A 12,596-nucleotide genomic window follows, 5' to 3' on the forward strand; every position below is an offset into this window, starting at 1 on the left:
ATTTTGGACTGCATCAGAGTATATGGTGATCGGATGTCGCGATGTGTAGCTTAGCGTACAAGTATGGGGGCAAGGTTTGTGTGTGACTGTTAGTAGCTTCTAGTGAGCTTCGTGGTCTACCAGGTTTATTCTGATGATGCTCTACAGTAAGTCTTCTACAGCTATAGATTTCACAGTATGATGTCCTATGGTCTGGAGGGGATTCTGCCGGTTGCGCATTGCCCATTTGGTAGTGAGCCTTGCCAATTCGCTGTTACTGCCTCCTAGTGTTTGCGCACCGACTTCTCCCATACTGCGTTGAGGCGGTGACGAGTGCAAAGTTCTCTCGGTGCAGATAGCTCAGGTGCACTCGTAGCTGAGAGTTGCGAGTAGAATCGCATGGGTATGTACTGTAAGATACGAAGGCTAGGTATTCGAGTCTGTTGCTCGCGTCGCTTACTGGTGGGGCTGAGTGTAAACTGAGGATTGGCTTCGCTACGGAGTAGCGATGTCCTTGCTAAGTTAAGTCCCAGGGGTCGTGTTGGATGAGAGACTAAACAGTACTAGGTCTCAGTTGGACAACGCAGCCGAGAACTTGGGTGCTTCTGCGGGGGGTGTGAACTAGTCGGTTTGGCTTGATGATTTTCATCAGCGCAGATAAGATCCCAGAGATAGAAGCAGATCAGCCAATCTAATGCTGCTCACCTGCTCTGTAGGTGTCGAGGAATAGGAGGGGCTGAGTGGGTTTCTGGTTGCTGTGCAGTATCTAGTGGTACGGAAAGCTGTTATCCGTATACGTTTTCAGTGTGACGATGTTTCATTTGTGTGTGGGGGGTCAGTACTAGGTAGGAATTAGGTGATTCAGGTTGCTTAGAGGTGGGGTGGGTCGTGTCGCGTGGCTTAATGTTGGCGGAGTGGAAACGAGCGTTGATTAGAGGACGAGGTGATTGCCTGGGGAGGTAAGTATCATGTGAAGAAAGTTTGGAGGAGTGCTTATATTGGCTGCGGGCCGGGAGGTGGCTGTGCGGATCAGCGAGAAGGCTTGCTTTGCGGGAGGCCGTGGTGAGTGTTGGACAGGACTGGTCGGGGGCGGGATACCTCATTTGGATGGCTTCTGGGCAGGTATCGGCTTTGCTGACGGGACTTTTGGCGGTTACTTGGTTTCATTTCCGGTGGCCAGTGATGCTAAGATCATAAGGCTGTCAAATGTCCCTGTTCAGTTCTGATGTAAGGAGGTCTTTGCCTATATCAGCCAGGGCCTGATTAGTTGGGGGCTCCCTCAGCCTTCTGGATAATATAGTTCTCATGTGTTATATTATTTGGTCTCATTTTGTCCTGTAAACTCTATCCAACCTTGGTTTCAACAATTCTCACTCATATAAACCCTCCTCTTTTTCACTAATTAGACTCCCAGCGCTCCACCAGGGGCCTAGCCATGGATGTCTGCATCCAGATTCCTCAGTCCTTGGATGGGGTTTATGGCACAACTATTAGGGTGTTTAGCCATCCCATCACCAGAGTAGGTCAGTCCCGGCTGTCTCTCTACCATTGCCAGCAGTCTTTTGTGGGGGTATCTTTGTGGATTTCTGTGGGCCTCTTTAGCTCTTTATTTTGCTGTGGATATCACTCTATATAAATAAACACTGATGGCCAATGACCAGGCAGGAAGTATAGGCGGGACAAAGAGAGGAGAATTGGGGAAACAGGAAGAAGGAGGAGAGAGACTGCAGCCACCGCCAGGAGAAGAGCATGTAGAGACTCTGGTAAGCCACCAGCCACGTGGCAAGGTATAGATTTATAAAAATGGGTTAATTTAAGATAAAAGAGCAGTTAGCAAAAAGCCTGCCACGGCCATACAGTTTATAAGTGATATAAGCGTCTGAGTGATTATTTTATAAGTGGATTGTGGGACTTCGGGGCTTGGGGAACCTGGAGAGAAGCCCTCCAGCAACAAATGGCGCCCAACGGCTCAAGTTTCCACCTTAAACCTGAGAATATTTAATAACCAATTCTAAACAGAGCCAAAACCAGGTTCCTGCTTCTTGTCTCATATGGGCAGCTAGATGCGGCAAAACGCAAGTTTGGACACTGGCGGGTTCCTGGCGGGTGCGTTTGACCGGCAGTATGGCGGAAATGAGACATCTGCCAGCGGCAAATTAAGCTGTGTGGTAGATTTAGTCTTTACTAGTATTTAAAAAAAAAAAGAGGTTTCTGGGCTACACGCTGCTTTGATAAAAGCTTAGACCCACTATTTCTGAGACTTGATGACTCCCAGAGCTGGCGGAAAACGTACCACTGCCATGTTGGGAAGCTGAAGTGGGCGGAGCCAGCAGCCACAGCGCCGTTTCAGGCTTACAATGGTACAGTTTAAAGCAATAGGCTCAAGGCTCAAGGTAATATAAAACATAAGCCACATAAAGATGGCTACCACACAGAGAATCTGGATTATGTTCTCTTTGATATTCATAACTAAAGAAAAACATTTGATTACAAAAGCTGTTGAGTTATGCCAAAATGTATATTTTAAAGGTACCTTGACTTCAAAATTTGGATATAAGGATATGTTACTTTGGAAAAGAGGTTCTGCTTTTGTTTCCACAGAAAGCCAGAGGCTGTGGACTTGTTCCAGATTGAGATACATCAGGTTTCACCAGCCAAGACCCCCTGAAAGGACTCCGATGACACCATGGCCCAGATGATCCAACATCCAGATCGGTTTCAAGGCAACTGGTTCACACAATACAGCCTCACGGACTACCCCATAGGTCTAAAATTTTCTTTGCGTCCCTATAAGATACAGCGCCCCCCTCCAGCAGGAAGTAGTAAGAGATGCTACGCCCAAATTCCCAAATATACCAAGCTGGCTTTAGAGGTGGAATTGGCTCACTCCCCTCTAAACCCAGACATATTGCTTTAAAAAAAAAAAAATGGTTAAGGGATTCTTGTGTCCCAAATCAGAAGAGCCTCTGGTGTGGGACAGAGAAAAACCAATATTTTTATTTAAAACAGGTTGATTATAAATGTGATCTCTTTCTAAAAAAGAAAAGGGGATATGATATATAGGAGGATATGGAGATGATAAGATAAAAGTGTAGATTAATGAACCTACTTTTAAAGAATAACTTGTTTAAAATGTTTTACATTGGTATAGATTTTAGTTTATGTTTAAAATGTTTTACATTGGTATAAATTTTGGTTCATTGATACAAACTTGAAGTTAATTTTGTTATACTCTCTATATATATGTATATATTTCTATTCTTGTTTGAGGTGTTGTGTTTATATAACTCATTTAAAATTGTAATGGATAATTAAAAAATAGATTAATAATTAGTCATCTATGATAATCATATCTGTAGCCATGTTAGTTAAGTCTTCTAGGTATACATAGATATATTTCAGATGGACAGGTAATCTTCAAACACTTCATAGACCTAGAGAATATGGCATTTAAATAACTTAGAATTCTGTTGACGTGAGACACAATTGCTCCTGGCTGCACCAATTTGATCCCGAGAGAATGTTGGGCTTCTAAGACATTTCCATTTGGAAGTTTGTCTTTTTGGCACAAAATGGCCTACTGGGCAAAGAACTGCCCTTGCCTTGATGGCTGACAGTACAAATGCAATGCTGTCCTTTCTGGACAAGCGGGACACAAGGAAAGCGACCACTGTACTCTGCCAAGACAGGGTAAGATGGTCTTTCAGAATTCCTGCTTCTAAAAATGGTCTGTCAGATACTCTAGGCCTGTAGCCAATTTGAATGCACCAACAATGCTGAAAAACATTAGGTGACTGTCCAGGCTGCCAGCTGTCTTGGTCTACTTTTGCAAGATTCCTGAAAGTTGCTTGCATCCATCTACCATTTCTCAGGTACCATTATGTTCCTTCTCAGGTCTTTGATGTGGTTGAAGACTAGATAGTCGTAATTTCCTCAGTTATGATAAAAGATAAGTTAGCTATAAAACCTTAAACTCACAAATATAAGATAGATAGGACATCTTCTTTAATATTGTAACTATAATTCTTGCTCGGTAATTGTTTTGTTATATGTAATTTTACCATGTTAAAGTTAAAACCTTCCTTTTTTAAAAAAAGAAGAAAGGGGAAGTGCTGTGGATATCACTCTATATAAATAAACACTGATGGCCAATGACCAGGCAGGAAGTATAGGCGGGACAAAGAGAGGAGAATTGGGGAAACAGGAAGAAGGAGGAGAGAGACTGCAGCCACCGCCAGGAGAAGAGCATGTAGAGACTCTGGTAAGCCACCAGCCACGTGGCAAGGTATAGATTTATAAAAATGGGTTAATTTAAAATAAAAGAGCAGTTAGCAAAAAGCCTGCCACGGCCATACAGTTTATAAGTGATATAAGCGTCTGAGTGATTATTTTATAAGTGGATTGTGGGACTTCGGGGCTTGGGGAACCTGGAGAGAAGCCCTCCAGCAACATTATTTCTTCCTTTTCTCATGTGGTCTTCATTTACCATGGTCTCCTATTCCTTGTTCTCCCTCTCTGTTCTTGATCCAGCTAGGATCTCCCGTTCTCTTTCCCTTGACCCTCGCCCTTCATTGCTACCACTCATGTCCAGGCTGTTCGTGTAGATCTCATCCATTTCTCTGTGTCTTTCTTGGGGTCCCGTTTTCCAGGTAGCCCCACTGGTGATGTGAGTAGCAGTCCAGTCATCCTTGTTCCACATCTAGCATCTTCCTATGAGTGAGTACATACCATATTTGTCTTTCTGAGTCAGGGTTACCTCACTCAGGATGATTTTTTCTAGATCCATCCATTTGTCTGCAAACCTCATGGTGTCATTGTTTTTCTCTGCTGAGTAGTATTCCATTGTGTATATGTGCCACAATTTATTTATCCATTCTTCAGTTGAAGGGCATCTGGGTTGTTTCCAGGTTTTGGCGATTACAAACAATGCTGATATGAACATAGCTGAGCAAGTGCTCTTGTGGTATGATTGAGCATTTCTCTGGTATATGCCCAGGAGTGGTATAGCTGGAACTTGGGGGAGATTGATTCCCAATTTTCTAAGAAAGTGTCACATTGATTTCCAAAGTGGTAACACAGAGACTTCTATTGGTTACAAACTGTATGGCTGTGACAGGCTTCTTGCTAACTTTTCTTATAGCTTAAATTAATCCATTTCCATAAATCTATACCTTGCCACATGGCTCATGGCTTACCAGTACTTTACATCTTCCTTGTCCTGGCAGCTGCTGCAGGCAGTGACCCCTTCTGCCTTCCTGTTCTCTTATTTCTCCTCTCTGTTAGTCCCACCTATACTTCCTGCCTAGCCATGGCCAACCAGGTTTTATTTATCGACCAATCAGAGCAACTTGACATACAGACCATCCCCCAGCACAGCCAAGTGCAGACCATCTCAGACACCTGCACTCAGGCCCGTGGTCCTAATCATCCTCTATGTGGACCTGCTGGGTAAAGCCAGGAGGAACCCAAGAACGGGCTCCCACAGGACATACAGAACATCCCACAGCAATATTCCATCACTCAACTTGCAGTATTTTTGAGAATGTTTTCTCAAGTCCTTGAGGGGCATTTCTCACAGTTATTCAAGAACACATGATAAATTTACCCTGAAGACAACACAGTAAGATGGTTTGCCTTAATCGTTGTAAGTATATATTATTAAATTATACTAAAAATGGAAAGTCATTTTAAATTCATTTGGTATATTTTTGGGGGTGTGTAAAGTGTATTATTCTGAGAGATCATTTATAAACCTTAAAGTCTGGTGCCATTCATTTTACCAACACCCAATTAGTACTATTTAAATTCTGCTAAAGAGACACTCAGGCCACACTGAAAATTAGAGTATAAAAGTGGGTCTTTCCAAAAATAACATGTAAGTTCTCTAAGGAACGGCTGTAAAGAATGGGACTAGGCAAAATGAACCTGGGATCCGGTGAAGAATTCTAGATAAAAAGAATCAAGCAAGAAATCCAGGTCCAAGAGACTGACATAATAACTTTTCATGGAAGTACAAGATTAATGGAAGAAACTGAGTTTAAACTAAAATTTTGGAACATAGAGTGTTTCTAACATCATTGAAAAAAGTTAAGAAATAAGCCACTTATGAAAAGATGCTTCTGTAACACCAAGAACAAACTAGGAAAGGAAAGTAGAAAAATAATGCTGCTTATGAGGACAAATGCTTTGTATGAGTTGAGAAATAACATATTACAAGCCAAAAGTATAGATATTTGAACCATAAAACTATATAAAAGTTTACCTTATACATCAAAAACAACTTTGTCATGTTTAAGAAATATTCTGAAAGCCACTTAAATGTTTACTCTTGCTTATGATTAAACTTTTTAAAAAGGTCTTTCTAAGCCAGTTGAAAATGGCATATGCCTTTAATCACAACACCCAGAAAGCAGAGGCAGGCAGATCTCTCAGTTAGAGGCCAGCCTGGTCTATAGAGCAAGTTCCAGGACAGACAGGGTTACACAGAAAACACCTGTCTCAAAACAAAATATAACAAAATCAAAACAAAACAAAGCAAAATGCCTTTCCAAATCCCTCATAAATTAACTACAGTTATAAAAACTCTTCTTGATTATTCTGATTTTAGATGAATAAATAATATTATAAAGTAATGGCCTAATTCTAAAACTAAGAATCTTGGCAATGTATCTTATATCCCTGTTTGTTTGTTCGTTTGTTGGGATTGGTTTCTCTTTGTAGCTCTAGCTGTCCTGGAACTCACTCTGTAGGGCAAGCCAGCCTTGAACTCAGAGAGCCCTCTGCCTCTGCCTACTGAGTGCCAGGATTAAAGGTGTTTGCCACCACTTCCCAGCTCTTTTACAGTTTCTTTTGATAATTATTATTTTAAAATATTTTTATATCATACATTTGAGCATATTCTTCTTCCTCCCAACTACTCTCAGATACTCCCCTTCCTCTTGACCAATCAAAATGCATGTTCTTTCTCCTTCTTAAAAACCAAAACCAAAACCAAAACTCCATGATCCATGGAGTCTGTTTTGTGTTAGTCATCTACTCCTGAGTGTGAAACTTGCCATGGAATGTCATTGATATTCACACTGTCACTGGATGGAAATGATTTTCCACCTCTCTGTAGCTACTGATTGCAAATGGTTCCTTGGTTAGGAATGGAACTTTGTACCTACTTTCCACTCTCCACGGTAGACTTCTGTATGACTTGAACTTGTGCAGGGCTTGAACATGCTGTTAATGTCATTTTCAATTCATACAGGTCTCAGCCCTGCTATGTCTGGAAGATGCCGTTGCTTTAGAGTCAACCACCATCTTTACCTTTTACAGTATTCCTGCCTTTTCTGCACAGATCTCTAAGCCTTGAGGGGAAGGGCTTGATAGAAACAACCTATTCAGGGCTGAGTATTCCAAAGTCTCTCATTCTCTACACATTGCTCAGTTGCGTATCTCTGTGTTAATTGCCATCTCCTGCAAGGAGAAGCTTCTCTGATGAGGGCTGAACAATGCACTGCTCTATAGGTATATCAATACATTGCTAAGATTCATTTTATTGCTATGTTCGTTTAATAGAATAATTGTAATAGGTTTTCCTTTAGCACCCACTAAATATGGAGTCTCAGGTTCTCAGCTTTAATAACATTGTTAGATATGAGTTAAGTCTTGTGGATTGGGCTAAATGTTAATGAATTGACTTTGACAGTCAATGAGATGTATATTTGCAACTGTGTTTTTTTTTTTTTTTTTCATACTTTACTTAATTGTACCAGAAAGGTGTTTCGTTTTGGAAGCAAAACAAAAAAGCAACACCAAGAAAACATTTTATCTTAACTTTCACTTTGTGATAAAAAATAAATAAAAATATAAAATATGTAGCTCAATACAAAGTAATTATTCAAGTGGAAATTAACAAAGTAAAGCATTCATCATTAATAGTCAAGCAGAAAAAATTGTGTTTATAGAAATCCTGATACGTGCAAAGCATGTTCAATGTGAGAGAAATACCAGTTAAAATTAGTTCTGCTGATGTTGCTAAAAGGTTATTAAATCAATTATTATAAAAAGCTAGTTGTCAAATTCTTTACCTTAAAATATGTGTTCAATACCCCCATCTCTACAGTTGGGTAACAATTAAGTATAGTCTGTCTCAGACTCATTTTTCCATTGTGAATTTCCTATCTTTGCTCTTGGCAGCTATAATTAAGTGTGCTGACACTGAAATAGATTTAAATCTATGAAACGTACTTAAAAATCTGGTATGTCTCTTTTTATTTACAGTTCACTCAAGTCTGGGAACACAACCTGTTTAAAATATCAACCTTAGTGTCTTGTTGGAGAATGTAGTTAGGCACGCACTCCACATCATTCCTTTTTATGCTTACACTTTAACGTTCTTTATCTTTGGATAGCTCTTTTCATTGATTAAAACAACAACATCTCTCTAAATCTGGTACTATTCTATTCAAGGTAAAACAAAAAAAAGTTTTAAATATTTACAAACAATACACTGACTACAAGACATAAAGTATAAAAAGTATAAAGTTTTTTTTTTTTTTCCTAAACAGTCTATAACCATGACTTGACCCAAATGTAATGGTGGCACTGTTTGCTGTATTTTTTTTTTCTGTAATTACAATCTAAGAAAATGACAGAGTTTAAAGCTACAAACATCTTCTATTAAAGTGTAATATTTTCTGTCTCCTCGGGAAAAGTATTGCTCTCTGGAAAAGTACACTGAATATTTTATTTATTGAAGATAATTGAAATGTCAGTATAGTCTGTCATTACTAAATAAGTTTAGAGCCCTGCCAAATATTAAATTATATTAGAATCTATAATTGTAAAGTTTATTTTTACTCCTGTAGAACATCAAATTATTTCCAAGCCTAACGCCTTTTAGTGTCAAGCATTTTTTGAGTAATTGATATAAAAATACTATGGACTTTAGAAATTAATTTTTCTGAGAAACTGTCAATTACTGGGCTCCCAGTCAGCCAGTACAAAAAGTGAGAAACTCTGAACACTTACGAACATACCAATATATTCTACAATTTCACTGAAATGAAAATTGTTCATTTTTTAAATAATATTTTATTTTATAAAATTTCATACATATGTAAAATATACTTTTATTTTATCCAACACATACTATGTACTTTCTACCTCCCCCCAGGATACAACAACCTGTTTCCCTTCAACTTTTCATACTCTTTTACATTATTATTATTATTTACTATTACTATTATTATTATTATTATTATTATTATTATTATTAGTCCCTTGGCTCTGCTTGGCACTGGCCATGTGAAAATGACTGTAGGGCTATCTACTGGGGTACAGGCAACCTACTAGCAACCATATTCCCCCCAAAAAAGGTGAAGGCTCCGTAGTTCAGGAATTAGAGCACTGATCTTGTTATTTTTTTAAAAAATGTTTTTCCTCTCATATAAATACTATTGGAAGACAAATACAATGTGCTATCATATATTGAATAAATCACCCTACAACTACCTACTACAGTAAACCTCTGCAGAATTAGTAAAAGTTAGAGATGGTATGAGTTCATCTTTCATTCATACATTTAATCAATTGCAAAATATTTACTTAATAGCTATTTCTGCCAGAATCTGTTCTGTGTTTTAGGACTGTAACAATACAAGTGTAAAGTAAAGTTAAAAGTACCATTGTTGTCATAGTCACTGTTCTCAGAGATACTCCCTGGGAAGGGAACCTGAGTAGAGTAAGACATTTGGAAGAAATGGTTACGCAGAGAAGCAAAAAAGCCTCTCTTGAAACATGAAACTTAAGTAGCTCATGAATCCAAGAGAAAATCCTGTGGATACATAAAAGACTGTGGCAGAAAGTGGTCACTTAAAGGGTAAAGTCTTAAATTCAAACATAGTGTCTAGGAAATAACAAGAAAATATTATTGCATGTGCATCCCTTGGCAAAGACTTAACTTTATCTGCATCAAGTCCTTCGATGCTGTACCTACAGACTTTACAACAAAAGGCTCTAATCACCAGCAAACTAGTCTTTAATACAGGTATGCTTTTGTTTTCTGAAGGAAACAGGCTTAGTTTTCATTTGATTTCAAGCTACTGACTTTTAGGATATCAACTGTTTCTTCTTTTGGAGATTTTGCGTATTTGTTAGAAAAAGAACTATACAATTTCTTTTATTTAAAGTAATAATACCTTCTAACTCTGTTGAAGCTTTTATTCCTATGTTAGTAATTTTCATTGAATTTGCCTGTATAATTCAAAGAACAATAAAGATTGATTAACCAAATGCTTTGAACACTATGAAAATGAGCCCTTGTAGTAGATGGCAAACTAAATTGAAATTAAGTGAATAGGACTGCAGTCTGCATTTTCTTTAACTGCCACATGATATGAAGCACAGCCATAGGCTAGGCAAATGGCTAGCGATACCAATGCAACTCTTTGATTGTCATCTTGAAAATGACAATTGAAAAATGATTGTCACCTTGATTTTATTACTAAAGCATGTACGAAAATTGACTGATTTGGAAAACTAATTTATTTCTGAATATCATTAAACACTATATTTTAATTGTTTAATATTTTCCAAAACTATTCCTTTGAGGTAAATATTCCTAAAGATTGAAAGCACATTAATTTATCCAAATCACAAACTTTTTCCTTGTGTGTGTGTCTTATCATTATTAATATGTTATATTCATTTACTTGTCATAAACCCCTCAATTATATCATTTAAAAACCAATTACTGATCTTTTAATCAACCTAAAATTCCATGTATTATCTTTAATTCAAATAGTGTTTTCTTCAGCATTTTCTATTTGATTATTATACTGAAATCATGAGTACTAGCTCTATATTCTCTACTGCACAGTGAGAAAAAGAAAACATGATACCCTTCTTCATAAAGCAGAGACAGGCCATGATAGACACTAAACTTTAAAGCTCTTTGCCTCTGTGATTTCTCCCCCAGTGTATCATATTGTTCAGGTAATGAACCCCTACATAAAATATGGTAAAACTTCAGATTATTGGCATGAAGTTTACAATTCATCTTTATATTGTTCAATCTAGTTTCAAATGCAATTATAAGAACTTTAAATTCATCCACAAAATCATGGAAATTACACAGTTCCCCCTTTTCCCCCCACAGGTTTATCAGGGAGTTTGAACTGAGAAATAAAAACCATACAAAGTTAGGTGGAGGCAAAAAGTTTTTCTAGATCTTAAATTCACCCTGGGGGTACTCCAAAGATACTTGCTCAGGATGAATGAAGGAACTCCAAAGTTCAGTGGAATAAGGCTGTCTCATAACCCCAGCTTCCTTTTGAACTCACAATGGTCCTCTGTGGCTCTAGGGGGTCTTTGGGAACTCCTTCCTAGAAACCGCCATTAATGTGCAGAGGACTGAATGGGTGTATTAGTTACTTTCTGTTGCTGTGATAAAACACCTTAACCAAGACAATGCAAAAGAAAGTGTTTGATTAGATTTATGTTTTCAGAGGGAAGATTAGAAGCAATAATGGCAGAACAGAGACATCATAGCAGTAAACTAACAACAGGAGGAGATCTGGGAGCGCGCATCTTGATCTGAAGGCAAGGGGCATAGAAAGCACACTGGGGATAATAGGGAAAGTTGGAGACCTTGAGCCCTCTCCCAGCGACACACCTTCCTCAACATGGCCACACCTCCAATCCTTCCCAAACACCTACCAACTGGAGACCAAGTTTTCAGATGCCAGAGACTTATGGAGAACATCTCATCCAAACCAATACTAAGATAGTGTTCCTACTAAGATAGAGTATCAATAGGGAATGCTATCCATCACCCCCTTTTCTGTCTGTCTGTCTGTCTGTCTCTGTCTCTCTCTGTCTCTGTCTCTGTCTCTGTCTCTCTCTCTCTCTCTCTCTCTCTCTCTCACACACACACACACACACACACACATACACACATACACACACACCTGGACAGGCAGTTCCATATCTGGCAGTTCAGACTGAGATTATTCCCAAGATGTTTGCATCTCCCACTGCAAATGGGAAGCAGATCAAGCATGTGGTCCTTTCTTCAAGAGATCAATATATTTGCAGAGCTAAAGTAGGTTATGGTGGTGACCACAAGGTAGCATTAGGGATAATAAAACTTAGCTTAGTTGAGAAAAGGGTAGTATGACAAAGAACACAGCCTACAGTTTTTTGACAGGTTGGCAGATGCTAAGACCTTTCCTGGAGCCCAGGACATAAGCAAACAATGCGCATTCCATCATACCATTACACTTAAGTCCCAAAAGATGCTGACAAAGATGAGCATTATTAAAGCTTTCAAGTGGACAAGCGCTGAGCATTAAACCCTGCATGAACTGAGGGAGCAGGACTAAGTCACACATTCAAATAAGGCCATTGCTTTTCTACTTTTGTGTTCTCAGCAACCTAAATTGATCAGTGACCATGACACTGTAAAGCAATGTGCTGTACATAATACATGCTACATAAATGTATGTTTGTGCTATAATAAATACATGCCGGCATGTTGGAGTCTTGGTGCCAGTGCTCTGCTATAAGGAAAGCTAGCAACATTTCATTCTCTAAAATTTAAAAGTAAATGTTTACCTAAGTGAAAAACA

At 38.6% G+C, this 12,596-nt stretch overlaps 1 protein-coding gene across 1 annotated transcript in view; it reads left to right on the top strand.

The window, feature by feature from the left end:
* The window catches only part of Epha6 (EPH receptor A6), a 951,985-nt gene that overhangs the window by 412,422 nt on the left and 526,967 nt on the right, over window positions 1-12,596 (top strand).

Source organism: Peromyscus leucopus, chromosome 12 (assembly GCF_004664715.2).
Source record: "Peromyscus leucopus breed LL Stock chromosome 12, UCI_PerLeu_2.1, whole genome shotgun sequence".
Lineage (NCBI taxonomy): Eukaryota > Metazoa > Chordata > Mammalia > Rodentia > Cricetidae > Peromyscus > Peromyscus leucopus.